The sequence below is a fragment of the Bubalus kerabau genome, chromosome 1 (genome assembly GCF_029407905.1).
Source record: "Bubalus kerabau isolate K-KA32 ecotype Philippines breed swamp buffalo chromosome 1, PCC_UOA_SB_1v2, whole genome shotgun sequence".
In the NCBI taxonomy this organism is placed as follows: Eukaryota; Metazoa; Chordata; class Mammalia; order Artiodactyla; family Bovidae; genus Bubalus; species Bubalus kerabau.
This window is the reverse complement of record NC_073624.1, coordinates 209337448-209349898: the sequence shown is the minus strand read 5'-3', so window position 1 is coordinate 209349898 and position 12451 is coordinate 209337448. Positions and strand designations below refer to the sequence as shown.

At 40.6% G+C, this 12451-nt stretch overlaps 2 pseudogenes; one reads left to right on the top strand and one right to left on the bottom strand.

Annotated features, from left to right (window-relative positions):
- Positions 1 to 361: 361 nt before the first annotated feature.
- On the bottom strand, positions 362 to 7924 carry LOC129626533 (RNA N6-adenosine-methyltransferase METTL16-like; annotated as a pseudogene).
- A 927-nt stretch (positions 7925 to 8851) lies between these two features.
- On the top strand, positions 8852 to 9837 carry LOC129626491 (olfactory receptor 2M3-like; annotated as a pseudogene).
- The last annotated feature ends 2614 nt before the right edge of the window (positions 9838 to 12451 follow it).

The following is a 12451-nucleotide window of genomic DNA, read 5'->3' as shown; positions in this document are numbered from 1 at the left end:
CTCTGTCTCTGGGATTCTCTAGGCAAGAGTACTGGAGTGGGTTGCCATTTCCTTCTCCAAAGGTGATCAGCTTAAGTCAGGTTTAAATCCCTTATGAGTTTGCTGATGGCATTTTGTTGATGCTGATCACCACAATTCTTTCTCTGAACTACCATACTACAATGCCCTGTAATTTTTTTTTTTTTTTAAAGGAGGCAGGTGTTTAAAAATGGACTCATTTGTTGGTTTTTTAAGACAATTCCACATAATGTTACTAGTGGGCTAATGATGGAATTCAGCTTGCCACCCCCCCTCCCCACCAGGCCACTCTTCAAAGCAAGCTGCTTTATAGAACTTTCCCAAATGTGCGAGAATTTTTGAGTTAACTAACAACAAGCCTGAAAATTTGGTTATGTATATAAGTACAAAGCTGGTTCATCAAATCCCTGTTCTGGCCTTCAACCCAGGGCATTTCAACTAAGGCGTCATCTACCTCCTTCTTAACGTTTATCAGACACTTGAATAAGTAACGTCCACCACTCCTTGGAGATGGTTCCCTTTTTCAGATACTGGGCTGCTGAAGGGCTCAGGAGCCTCGTGGTCCTGGGCTCCATTACTAGAGCCTTTATAACCTTCCAGAACCTCCATGCCCCCCTTTTCCTCACTCCTTTCATCCTCCGTGGGTTCTGGGTTTTCCTCCTGGGAAAGCACGTCCTGGCTGGGGCCGTGGCCCCCCACAGTGGCAGACTGCTGGGAGCCGGCATATTGCATATTGAGTGCATATTGCATATTGCATTTTGAGTGCAGCACTTTCCACAGCATCATTTTTCAGGATCTGGAATAGCTCAACAGGAATTCTATCACTGCCGGGAGTCAGCGTGAGGCACTCCGCCCATGGCAAAGGTCATGAGGAAGGAGGCTCAGCATACGCAAAGGCAGGATCGAGCCTCAGGAGTCCTCCTGGAAATTCTCGAGCATCTACCCCCAAAACCAGAGTCTGCCTACTTTCTGCTTTGTGCTTTCACCTACACCTCTGACTTTATGGGGAGCTGTCCCCCACTAACTCTCTCTGAAAAAAGAGTTAGCTTACAGCTCCAGTTAATAATTCCTGGGTGTGACAGTGTTTCAACCTACAAACTCCTTTGGAAATCCTCTAGCCTGCCTGAATAGGTTTTTCTGGCCACATGTGATTGTTCAGAGCCTCCCAACTGTGAGAGGCAGGAGATGTTCTAAACTGTCTAAACACAGATTCCTTTGAGTAGTTAAAAGATTGATTAGAAATTGTATTGGTGAAGGGTTTTTCACTTACTGAGCCAATGTTTGCTGCTAAGTCTCCATACTCCTTACTTACTGTGTCCTTGGCAGTGTATTGATTGATATAATGGGTGTATAGAAATGTAAAATGCAGCTTTGTCCAATGCTTTTTTGGAGGCTGGTGCCTGACTTTGGAATAATCACCTTTAGAGAAAAATAAGTTTCTTAAAATGTTAACAGGCCTCCAGGCCAGAAGATGATGTCAGTCACCTGAACTTTTGCATATGATAAGTTTGAAAGCCTGGCTTAGATTAGAACCAGGAACTGCTGTCCTTGCATGACTCCACCCCTTCCCCCATTATCCTCTATGCATAACTTAAGGTATAAAAACTACTTTGGAAAATAAAGTGCGGGCCTTGTTCACCAAAACTTGGTCTCCCCATGTCACTCTCTTTCAAATTCTGGCTGAGTCTCCATCTGGAGCGCGGAACCCGCCATGCTTGCTAATTATGCCTGGGCTTCTAAGATCTGGCCGGGGAGGCCTCAGTGTCTCCTCTCCTTCGGGAGAACGGAAGGACGCCTGCGGCCTACGTAAGTGGTGCAAACTTCTTGTCTTGAAGTTTTATTGGTCTCCCGTGTAAACCAAGCTACTCAGCCTCTTTTCTCCACTGAATTTTCCTACTGAGCTATCCTCATTCTATTACTCTTTGTATCCTTAATTAAAGTGTAATTAAGCAGTTGTTTCCTGACCCTCGCCTACGCCGTCTCTCCTTCAAATACCCTGGATCAGCTGGGGCTGGACCCCAGCAGCAGACTCACCTTCCGGTGGAGCAGGGCCCCCCAAGTCACTCTCCTGGGGGCCCTGGGCAACATCCTGGCTACTGCCAGACTCTGGGTGGAGACTTTTTCTCTTCCAAGGCTTCAATCACATTCTTGGGAGCTAAGGGCACTTCTCTCAGTTGTCTTACTCGGTGTCTTTTCTTCCTCCTTAAGTGAATCCAGGAGTTTTCTATGGCCATTAGGAAAAGGCTGATTTCCTCCTTTCCACAGGGAACTCATTTATGCTGGACCTTTAGATCAGTGAGGATTTTTTCAATCCATGTTGTCACAACCACGATGCCTTCCACTATCTCAGGAACCAGAGATGATGCTTTGAGGGCTAATTCTTTCATCACAGACCCCAGGACTACAAATGTAATGGGCTTCCTTGGCTTTTCTAGTTTTCTTCGCTTACTGGGTGATGATGGTACCGTTACATCATCATAAAAACTTCAAGCCAAAGCCCATCTCATTGTCCGAACCTAGCAGAATTCAGTATAGGTGACTTTAGGAACCCCTTGTATGCGAAGTTCTTCCTTCAGAGGAGCCAGGCCGCATTTCTTTCCCAGCACACAGCTATACCATCTTAATCTTTTTTTAAGCTGTAAACTGTCATGGATGGTCCTTTTAACAAACTCTAATTCACCTCCTTCTGGCATGATCTCTATGATTCCTCCTGTATTTACGGAACTGGGTGGGGATCTTCGAGGATTTCAAGAATTTACTCCCTTGGCGTCCAACTGATTGGCAAAAAAGGGAGGGTTGCATATGCAAAAGTCATAAATTATCTCAGATTCTTCTTTAAAAGCATCCATCAGGAGTGTCTTCTGTGGTACTTTAACCACTTTTATAAGATCAGAAAAGTTATTCTGCTCCACATTCTTCTTTGCGTAGTTGAAGCACATATCATCTACTTCTGTTGCAAGGAAATACCAGCCGTTTAAGGTTGTTCCAAGTAAAGGACAGATGCAGGACGCCCCATTACCTATGTCAATTCCTCTTCAGAGGGTACTTTTGTCACAGTTCTGATGACCGATCAGATCTTCTACCCAGTGAATATAATTGAGTCTCAAGGGAACTGTAGAAATCAGTCTCTCCGGCGGAATATCGATAGAAAGTCCAAAATCTTCCCTTAGCAGAGTACAAGTCAGAGCTCTGACTGCTTTGAGGTCTTTAAAATTAAGACTTACTTTTCCATTCAGATTTATCTGAACATCTATAGAGTAATCCTGACTCTATATATATATATATATATATATATATATATATACACACATATATATAAAATATACATATGACTATATATATAATATATATATATATTTTCCCCCTTTCATACTTTAAATATATCCTGTCACTCCCTTTTCATCTACAGAATTTCTGCTGAAAAATCAGCTGTTACCCTCATGGGGATTCTTTGTATATTATTTTTTGCTTTTCCTTTGCTGCTTTTAATAGTTTTTCTTTGTGTTTAATTTTGATTAGTTTGATTAATATGTGTCTTGGTGCATTTCTCTTTAAATTTATTCTGTACAAGACTCTCTGGACTTCCTGGACTTGGGTGGTTATTTCCTTTCCCAAGTTAGGGAAGTTTTTGACTATAATATCCTAAAATATTTTCTCATAACTTTTCCTTTTCTTAGGGATTTAATATTTAATATTCATATTGTCCCAGCAGTCTCTTAGACTGTCTCTTTTCATTCTTTTTTCTTTATTCTGCTCCTTAGCAGTTATTTCCATCATTCTATTTCCAGTTCACTGGAATCATTCTTCTGCTTCAGTTATTCTGCTATCAATTCCTTCTAGAGTATTTTTAATTTCAGTGATTGTGTTGTTCATCACTGTTTGCTTTTTCTTTATTTCTTTTATGTTTTTGTTAAATATGTTAAATATTTCCTGCATTTTCTCTCCTATTTTCAATATTTTTAAAAATCTTTACTATCATTACTCTAATTTCTTTTTCAGGTAGGTTGCCTATTCCCTCTTCATTTATTTGGTCTTGTAGTTTTTCACCTTGATTCTTCATCTGTAATGTATTTTTTGTCATTTCTTTCTTTTTTTTTTTTTTTTTTTTTTGATGGGTGTGTCTCTGCTCCTGTCTCACTAGTTGTTTGGCCTGAGGTTTCCAGCAGTGGAGTTTGCAGGAGTGAAGGGGTCCACAGAGGAGAGGGACCCTGGAGGGAGGAGGGAAACAGAGAATAGAGGGTGACCCTGGAGGATGGAGGGAAACTCCTGGATAGCAGAGGGATCAGCCTGGAGGAAGGAAGAGGGCCTCAAAGGAAGAAGAGGGCCCTGGAGGGCAGAAGAGAAACTGGCCCAGTCCAGAGGCCAGATGGGTGTCCCTAGAAAGAGGATGGGGGCCCCAGGAAAAAGGGGTCCCAGAGGGAGTTGGAAACTAGAAGGCAGAGGGCAGCCTGGCGGGTAGAGGGGGGCCCTGGAGGATGGAGTTGGCTCCAAAGGGTGGAGAAGGTGGCCTGGGGACCTTAGGAGGCTCCCCAGGGCTGAGTGGGTGGGAGAAGACCAGTCAGTTACCTGTTCCTGGAATCCCACAAGGTCCTCCCCTAGCTGGCCCACCTTTTCCTCTCTCCACAGGAACCTCCTCCCTCCTTCTCATGTCCACAGGACCCACACAGGTAGAGGAGCCCCTGAAGAGTAGAGAGTGCCCCAAAGGGGTGAGGGCTCAACTGGAGGTAGATGGGGCTTCAGAGGCCCAGGGGTCCCCAGAAGGCTCCCTGGGACCAAGTGAAATGGGAACCACAAGGGATTCCTCAGTGGATCCTCTGATTCCATCAGGGGTCTCTCTTGGCCAAGCAATCATGTTGCTCCTAGCACCCAAAGACAACCAAATGACTCCCCCTCCCCCAGAAGCCCCTCAGTCAACCTGGCTGAGTGATGGAGAGCCCCAGAGGCTTCCCTCAGTGGATCCTCCAGTCCCAGGAGATTCCTCCCTTTTGGCTGTGCCAAAGTGTTTCTACTGGCACCCAGGGAACCAAAACCACTCCTGCACCCAAACTGTTTTTTGAGCCCAAATCTCTCCCCTTCCCCCAGCAGCCCCTCAGCCTCTGGTCCCCCAACTTCAGCCTCCCCCATTTCTCCCTACCCAGTACCAGGTTGCCCCCTGGGCTTCTCCTGCAGCCTGTCTGCCAGAGGCCCCCCACCAGCACCTGCTAAGTATCCTAGGCCTGAGGAGACACAGACTCTGTGTCTTCCCTCATTGCCATCTTGATTCTGCCCCCTGTCCATTTTTTGATTGGGTTGTTTGTTTGTATGCTGTTAAGCATCATGAGCAGTTTGTAAATTTTAGAGAGTAATTCCTTGTTAGTCACATCATTTGCACATATTTTTTCCCAATCTGTGGGTTGTCTTTTCATTTTGTTTATTGTTTCCTTTGCTGTGCAAAAACTTTTTAGTTTAAGTAGGTCCCATTTATTTATTTTTGTTTTTACTTCCATTATTCTGGAAGACAGATTGATAAAAGATACTGCTGTGATTTGTCAGAGAGTGTTATGCTGATGTTTTCTTCTGGAAGTTTTATAGTGTTTGGCCGTATATTTAGGCCTTTAATCTATAATGAGCTTATTTTTGTGTATGGTGTTTAAGAATGATCTGATTTCATTTTTTTGTATGTAAAACTGTCCGGTTTTCCCAGCACCATTTGTTGAAGGGATGATGTTTCCAACGTTGTGTAGTCTTGTCTTGTGTAGTCTTTGTCATAGATTAACTGACCATAGGTTCATGGGTTTATTTACGGGTTTTTTGTTATGTTCCATTGATCTATATTTCTGTTTTTGTGCCAGTACCATACTGTTTTGATGACTGTAGTTTTGTAGTATTGTTGGAAGTCAGTGAGCCTGATTCCTCCAGCTCTGTTTTTCTCTGTCAAGATTGCTTTGGCCACTCAGGGTCCTTTGTATCTGCATACAAATTTTGAGATTTTTGTCATTGTTGTTCTATATAACTGAGTATTTTCAAAATTTTTATTTATTTATTTATTTGGTTGGATTGGGTCTTAGTTGCAGCATGCAGGATCTTTAGTTGCAGCATGTGAACACTTGGTTGTGACGTGTGGGATCTAGTTCCCTGAAAAAGGATTGAACCTGAGCCCCCTGCATTGGGAGTATGGAGTCTTAGCCACTGGGTCACCAGGGAATTCCCTGGTCTTGCAAGTGAATATTAAAAAAAAAAAAAAAAAAAACAACTTTATTTCTTTTAATATACTTAAATTTCACTTGTGGAAAGCCATTAGGAAAGAAATTATTTGAAAACCAAGATGGCCAGTTTTCATGATGATGAATAGCTATGTTTGTCCTGAGGGACAATGCCTTTTGAATCTGTGTGAGATAAATATCCCTTCTGTATGTGGCTGCTACTGGAAAAAGTAAAATTTACTATGTGCAGGTCAATTCAATAAAGATTTAACAGAACATACTTGTTGATGAGTCAGAAAATCACCCAAATAAATGAGGCTCCATAAGAAGCCAAAATGAGGGACGTATTTAAGCAACCCAGGATAATAAAATACCAGATAAACAAAGTGATTTATCCCTGCCCACCCTCCCACAGAGTCTTGTTTTAAGCAAAATGCAAGGTAATAGAGAAAAACAAATTGTTTAATGGGTATCTAGGGACTCACTTCCTCTGTGGTTTCCTATTTGTCTCAAGGATCCTCTGGAGTACTTACTTTTATCAAATGTATGTGTAATTGTCTATATGATCTCAGAAATATTGCTTGCACATGGAAAACAAAATGCTCCAGTCTCCTACAACAAGCCTTCTTGAGGAAGTAACCAGGAGCATCACTTCTTTGGGGGAAGCATGTTGTGTTGAGGAAAATCCAGTGTGTGTAGGTACACAAGTGCAGGTAAAATGAAGAGACTGGCCTGGCTTCCAATAATTCTACCTACTGTTTTGCCTCTCTTCAGGGTAGTATTTCCACTTAATAGAGTCCTTTGTAGCATCTTGAACAACCAGAGGGGAATATTTTGTTCAATTAACTGGATGCAACTTTAAGGATATGGAACAAACATTAGGAACATTTTTATTAAACTAAATCACCTCTTGCATCTGGTTCTTTCTTCAACTTTCACCTCCTTGTCTCACTGTTCCTAAGAGTTTTCCATAACATCTGTCTAGAAATGTAGTAGTCAGTTGATGGGAAAATGCAATTATTGGGTCCCAGAAGTAAGTAAATCTAGTAAACATCAATGAAGCAACATTAAGAGTAAATTGTCAGTGTTACCTTCATTTTCAGTGGTAAAATGAAAATGAAATTTACACATAATCACAGTTGCCACCAGGAGGTACTTGGTGGTATTGGTTGGGAAAATGGGAAATCTTAGAGCTTTTCATATCCCAATCAGAACTTTCCCTTTGAAATTTGTCCCTTGTAGATTGAAGTTTTCTTACTGCCTACATACAACCTGAGTAACTAGTGATACGGACATAAAAGTTAAAGTTCATGCTTAGTTGCTTCTAGTCTGTTTCAAACTACTTAGAGTAGAAAATTCTCCATTTCTATTTCCATAAACTTGTAGAGAGGAACATCCTCCCTCTTGAATGTAGGCACAATCTTATTTCTCACTCAGAGTTTATGAAATCTAATTTCATTATTATTTCTGAATTTATCTTGATGTGGTTTATATAAGTTTCTATGAAAAAATATAAAGGAGAACACAGCTTTGACTATATTGGTTGATTCCTTGGCTAATGTATATTGTTTAGAAAATGACCCCCTAGATTCAAGTACAAGACAACAGTTTCATTTTGACATACTCTGTTCCATATTTATCTATGGTTTCTTCCATAAATATATGTAACTAGATCCACAGGTAGAGGAGAGCTAAGAAAAAATTTATGTATTTACCTGTTGCATGTCTAGTCATGAATGTAAGAAATTGCTACATATGATCTCAAGGCATTCTTTATAGTAAAAATAGTTTGTGATCATAGGAAACCCATAGATCTTTATTACTGAGTCTTAGTAGAGCATATTAAATAGGATACTAAGAAATTATGAAATATCTGAATACCCAGCATTAAGATCATAAAATTGAGAATGATAGAGGTAGGAATTCTGAGAAATGTAATAGATCATATTAATTGTTTCTAATTCTCTCTTCATGCCTCATCATTTTAGAGTTTGCTGTCGGTGGAGCTTACTTCCCCATCATATTGATGTTGGGTTTCTACTTGTGACTTACTTTAGTCAGTGGAACATGGTAGAAAGTAATAGAGTCAGCTTTAAGTTCTGCCCTTAGGGGAAATCCCTGGTGGCTTAAAGGGTAAAGCATCTGCCTGCAACACGGGAGACCCAGGTTTGATCCCTGGGTCAGGAAGATCCCCTGGAGAAGGAAATGACAACCCACTCCAGTACTCTTGCCTGAAAAATCCCATGGATGGAGGAGCCTGGTAGGCTATATAGTCCATGGGGGTCACAGAGAGTCAGACACGACTGAGCGACTTCATTTCACTCACTTAGGGGAAATCAGGTAATTTGCTTGTCCCTTTTTGGCTCTTGCCATCTTCTTTGAGAAGAGCAAGCCCCAGAGTGAGAGACTTATGGTGGAGTATATCTGTACTTGACGGGCATCCTAAAGCAAAATGCCTCCACCTGACTTACAAATAAGGGAGCAAGAAAATACATGTTTACTGCCATAAGCCACTGAAATTTGTGGAGTTACTTTTTACCTCACATTATTACAGCAATACCTGACCAATAAAAATATTTTCAAAAGCTTTTATTTTATTTTACTTCTGTTTCCCTTTCCTTCTTCTTATAGCTCAACCAGATCAGTCAACCATGGAAGAAGAAAATGAGACATTAACAGCAGATTTTATTCTCTCAGGACTCTTCCCCAATATGAACTATGTCAGTATTCTTATCTACATTATCATCTTAATTTATCTTGCCGCAGTAACAGGAAACTTCTTCCTGCTCCTCCTAATATGGATGGACTTGAGTCTCCACACTCCAATGTACTTTCTGCTTAGTCAGCTTTCTCTCATAGACCTGGCCCTCATCAGCAGCACTGTTCCAAAGATGATGGTAAACTTTTTCTCTGGAAGGAAAGACATCACTCGGGCAGCCTGTGGAACCCAGGTATTTTTCTTTTTTACTCTTGGGGGTGCTGAATGTATCCTCTTGACTCTCATGGCCTATGACCGATATGTGGCTGTCTGTAACCCCTTGAGATATGCGGCCATTATAAACCATGGGGTCTGTCTGAAAATGGCCCAGTCCAGGTCATTCCCCCCTGGACTGGGGGAATTTTAGCTTCCACCGCCCACACATTCTATACTATGAGCCTGCCTATCTGTGGCTCCAGAGAAATCCACCATTTCTTCTGCGAGATGCCAGCAATCATGAAGATCTCATGCAAAGACACTTCCATCTATGAAGTGGTGGTCTTCGTGATGGGCATTTGTTTCATCATCATCCCTTTTGCATTTATTATGGCTTCCTACATGCTCATCTTCCACACTGTCCTTCATATGAAATCCCCCCAAGGCAGGAGCAAAGCCTTGGCCATCTGCTTCTCCCATCTTACAGTGGTAAGCTTTTATCTAGGACCATGTGTTTATATGTACATGACACCTGGTTCTTCTCATACCCCTGATCAGGAGCAGGCTGTGTCTGTATTTTGCACTGTGCTCACACCCATGCTCAATCCATTCATCTATAGCTTGAGAAACAAAGATGTTTGGGGGGCTTTTCAGAAGGTCCTGAGGAAGCATCCAGTCTTTAAATGGACCACATACATATCAAGGTGGAAAACAGTTATCTAGAGAGTCAAAAACAAAGACTTCAAGAGCATCTCAGTGGCATTTTCAAGCATGAGGAACTTTGCTGTAGCCCCATACACAAACCACATTATTGAATTCAATTGACAATATTAATTCAATAATAAATAGTTCATAAGGAGCTTTTTCTCAATCAGTTTCTAATAACTTGTTTTCAAAATAGATCAATCCAATTGCTATTAATCAAATCCGTTCATAAGCACAGACAAATTTCCCATCTTCTCTTCTTAAACATCAAATATTTAGACATTTTTAAGTGTCCTTGAAGCTCAACTTTATTTGGTATTATTGGTAATTCGAGTCTTGTTAATTTCCATTGTTAGACGTACAAAGTTCCTGTGAAAGACATATGTGACTGAATAATGTAAAAAAAGAATTGATTTTATCAAGGACAATAAAAAGATAATTTTTTTTTTTTCTCTTAAATACCTGACTCTTTGCGACCCCATAGACTGTAGCCTCTGTCCATGGAACTCTCCAGGCAAGAATACTGGAGTGGCTAGATAGTCCCTTCTCCCGGGGATCTTCTTGACCCAGGGATTGAACCTGGGTCTCCCACATTGCAAGCAGATTCTTTACCATCTGAGCCACCAAGGAAGCCCTAAATACCCTAGAAAACTCAATATGTTGTCTCTATTCTCTCTGCCTATCTTGGATAGAAGTTTTGCTTGGACAAGCTTTGGATTCTTCATTCAGTGAGTGCATTTGGAACTCAAGATAAAAAGTAGAAATAAGAGTATCAGAAGGCTACACCTACCCATCAGCTATTTAGAGGAGGTACCCTCTGCCTATGCCAAATATTTCCCAGACTCTGGAATCAGTCCATATTCATACCTGTTTTTTTTTTCCTTATGGGATACTTTTAAGCTCTTATAAGGCACTGTCATTTATCCATAAAAAATGTGTAAATAAGTCAACTTTGATGCACAGAGTTAAAAAATAATTGGAGTATTTTTGAAGAAACTTATGTAAAGCAATTGCAAGTTTCATCAAAAAATGAAACACAGTGGAAAAAAATGAAACACATTGAACTATGAATAAGGCTGAAGTAACCAATAAAGGTTAGCAACATTTCACAGTTGATTATATATATATTAGAGAGAGGTTGCATTGAACTCCCAAGGGGAGATTCATGACTGCATGTGGAAACACATGCAAAAGCCGATTGCTATGATTAGAGTGGATGATGCCTCTATTGCTTAGAACATAGACTATAGACTCTCTATTGCTTAGAACATAGACTACAAGCAGGAAAGCTGACCAGCTGCTACTGAGAACATGGGCTGTAAAGAGCATGAGGGCAAGGCTCTCTAACATTGTGTCATGTGAGGCAATCCCACATTTCACATGACAAAAGAGGATAAAGTTGGGTTAGAATTGTGAGTCCCAGTAATAAGGCCCAAGACAAGATTTTCTAGATGCAGAAAAGATTTTATTTAGTTTTCTATGCCTATGAAAATGGTCCTTGATATCAGGCCATATGAATCATAATAAAACTTTGTGATTGAAATACATTACAAAATCTAAGCTTGTTTTCTACCTTCATGAGTCTGCTTCTGTTCTGTATATAGATTCATTTGTATTATTTTTTAGATTCCACACATAAGTGATATCATATAGTACTTGTCTTTCTCTGCCTGATATACTTCACTAAGTATAATTCTCTAGGTCCATCCATGTTTCTGCAATTGGCAATATTTATTATTTTTTTACAGCTCAGCAATATTTTATTGCATATGTATAACACAACTTCTTAAGTCAGTCATCTGTTGATGGGCATTTTGGCTATTTCCATGTCTTGGCATTTGTAAATAGTGCTGCTATGAATATTGAAGTGCTTGTGTCTTTTCAAATTAGAATTTTCATTTTTACCAGATATATACTCAGGATCACATGATAGCTCTATTTTTAGTTTTGAATGAAAAATCCAGACTGCTTTCCACAGTAGATGCAACAATTTATAGTCCCACCAATTCAAGCATGCATCGGATCATAGAAAAAACAAGATAGTTCCAGAAAAATATATACTTCAGCTTTATTGACTACGCCAAAGCCTTTGACTGTGTGCATCACAACAAACTGTGGAAAATTTTTCAAGAGATGGAATACCAGACCACCTTACTGCCTCCTGATAAATCTGTATGCAGGTCAAGAAGCAACAGAATCAGACATGAAACAATGGACTGGTTCCAAACTGGGAAAGGAGTAAGTCAAGGCTGTATACTGTCAGTCTGCTTATTTAACTTCTATAAAGAGTACATCATGCAAAATGTTGGGCTGGATGAAGCACAAGCTGGAATCAAGATTGCCAGGAGAAATATCCATAACCTCAGATATGCAGATGACACCACCCTTATGGCAGAAAGTGAAGAGGAACTGAAGAGCCTCTTAATGAAAGTGAAAGAGGAGAGTGAAAAAGCTGGCTTAAAACTCAACATTCAGAAACAAAGATCATGGCATACAGTCCCATCACTTCATGGCAAATAGATGGAGAAGCAATGGAAACTGTGACAGACTTTATTTTCTTGGGTTCCCAAATCACTACAGATGGTGACTGCAGCCATGAAATTAAAAGACACTTTCTCCTTGGAAGAAAAGC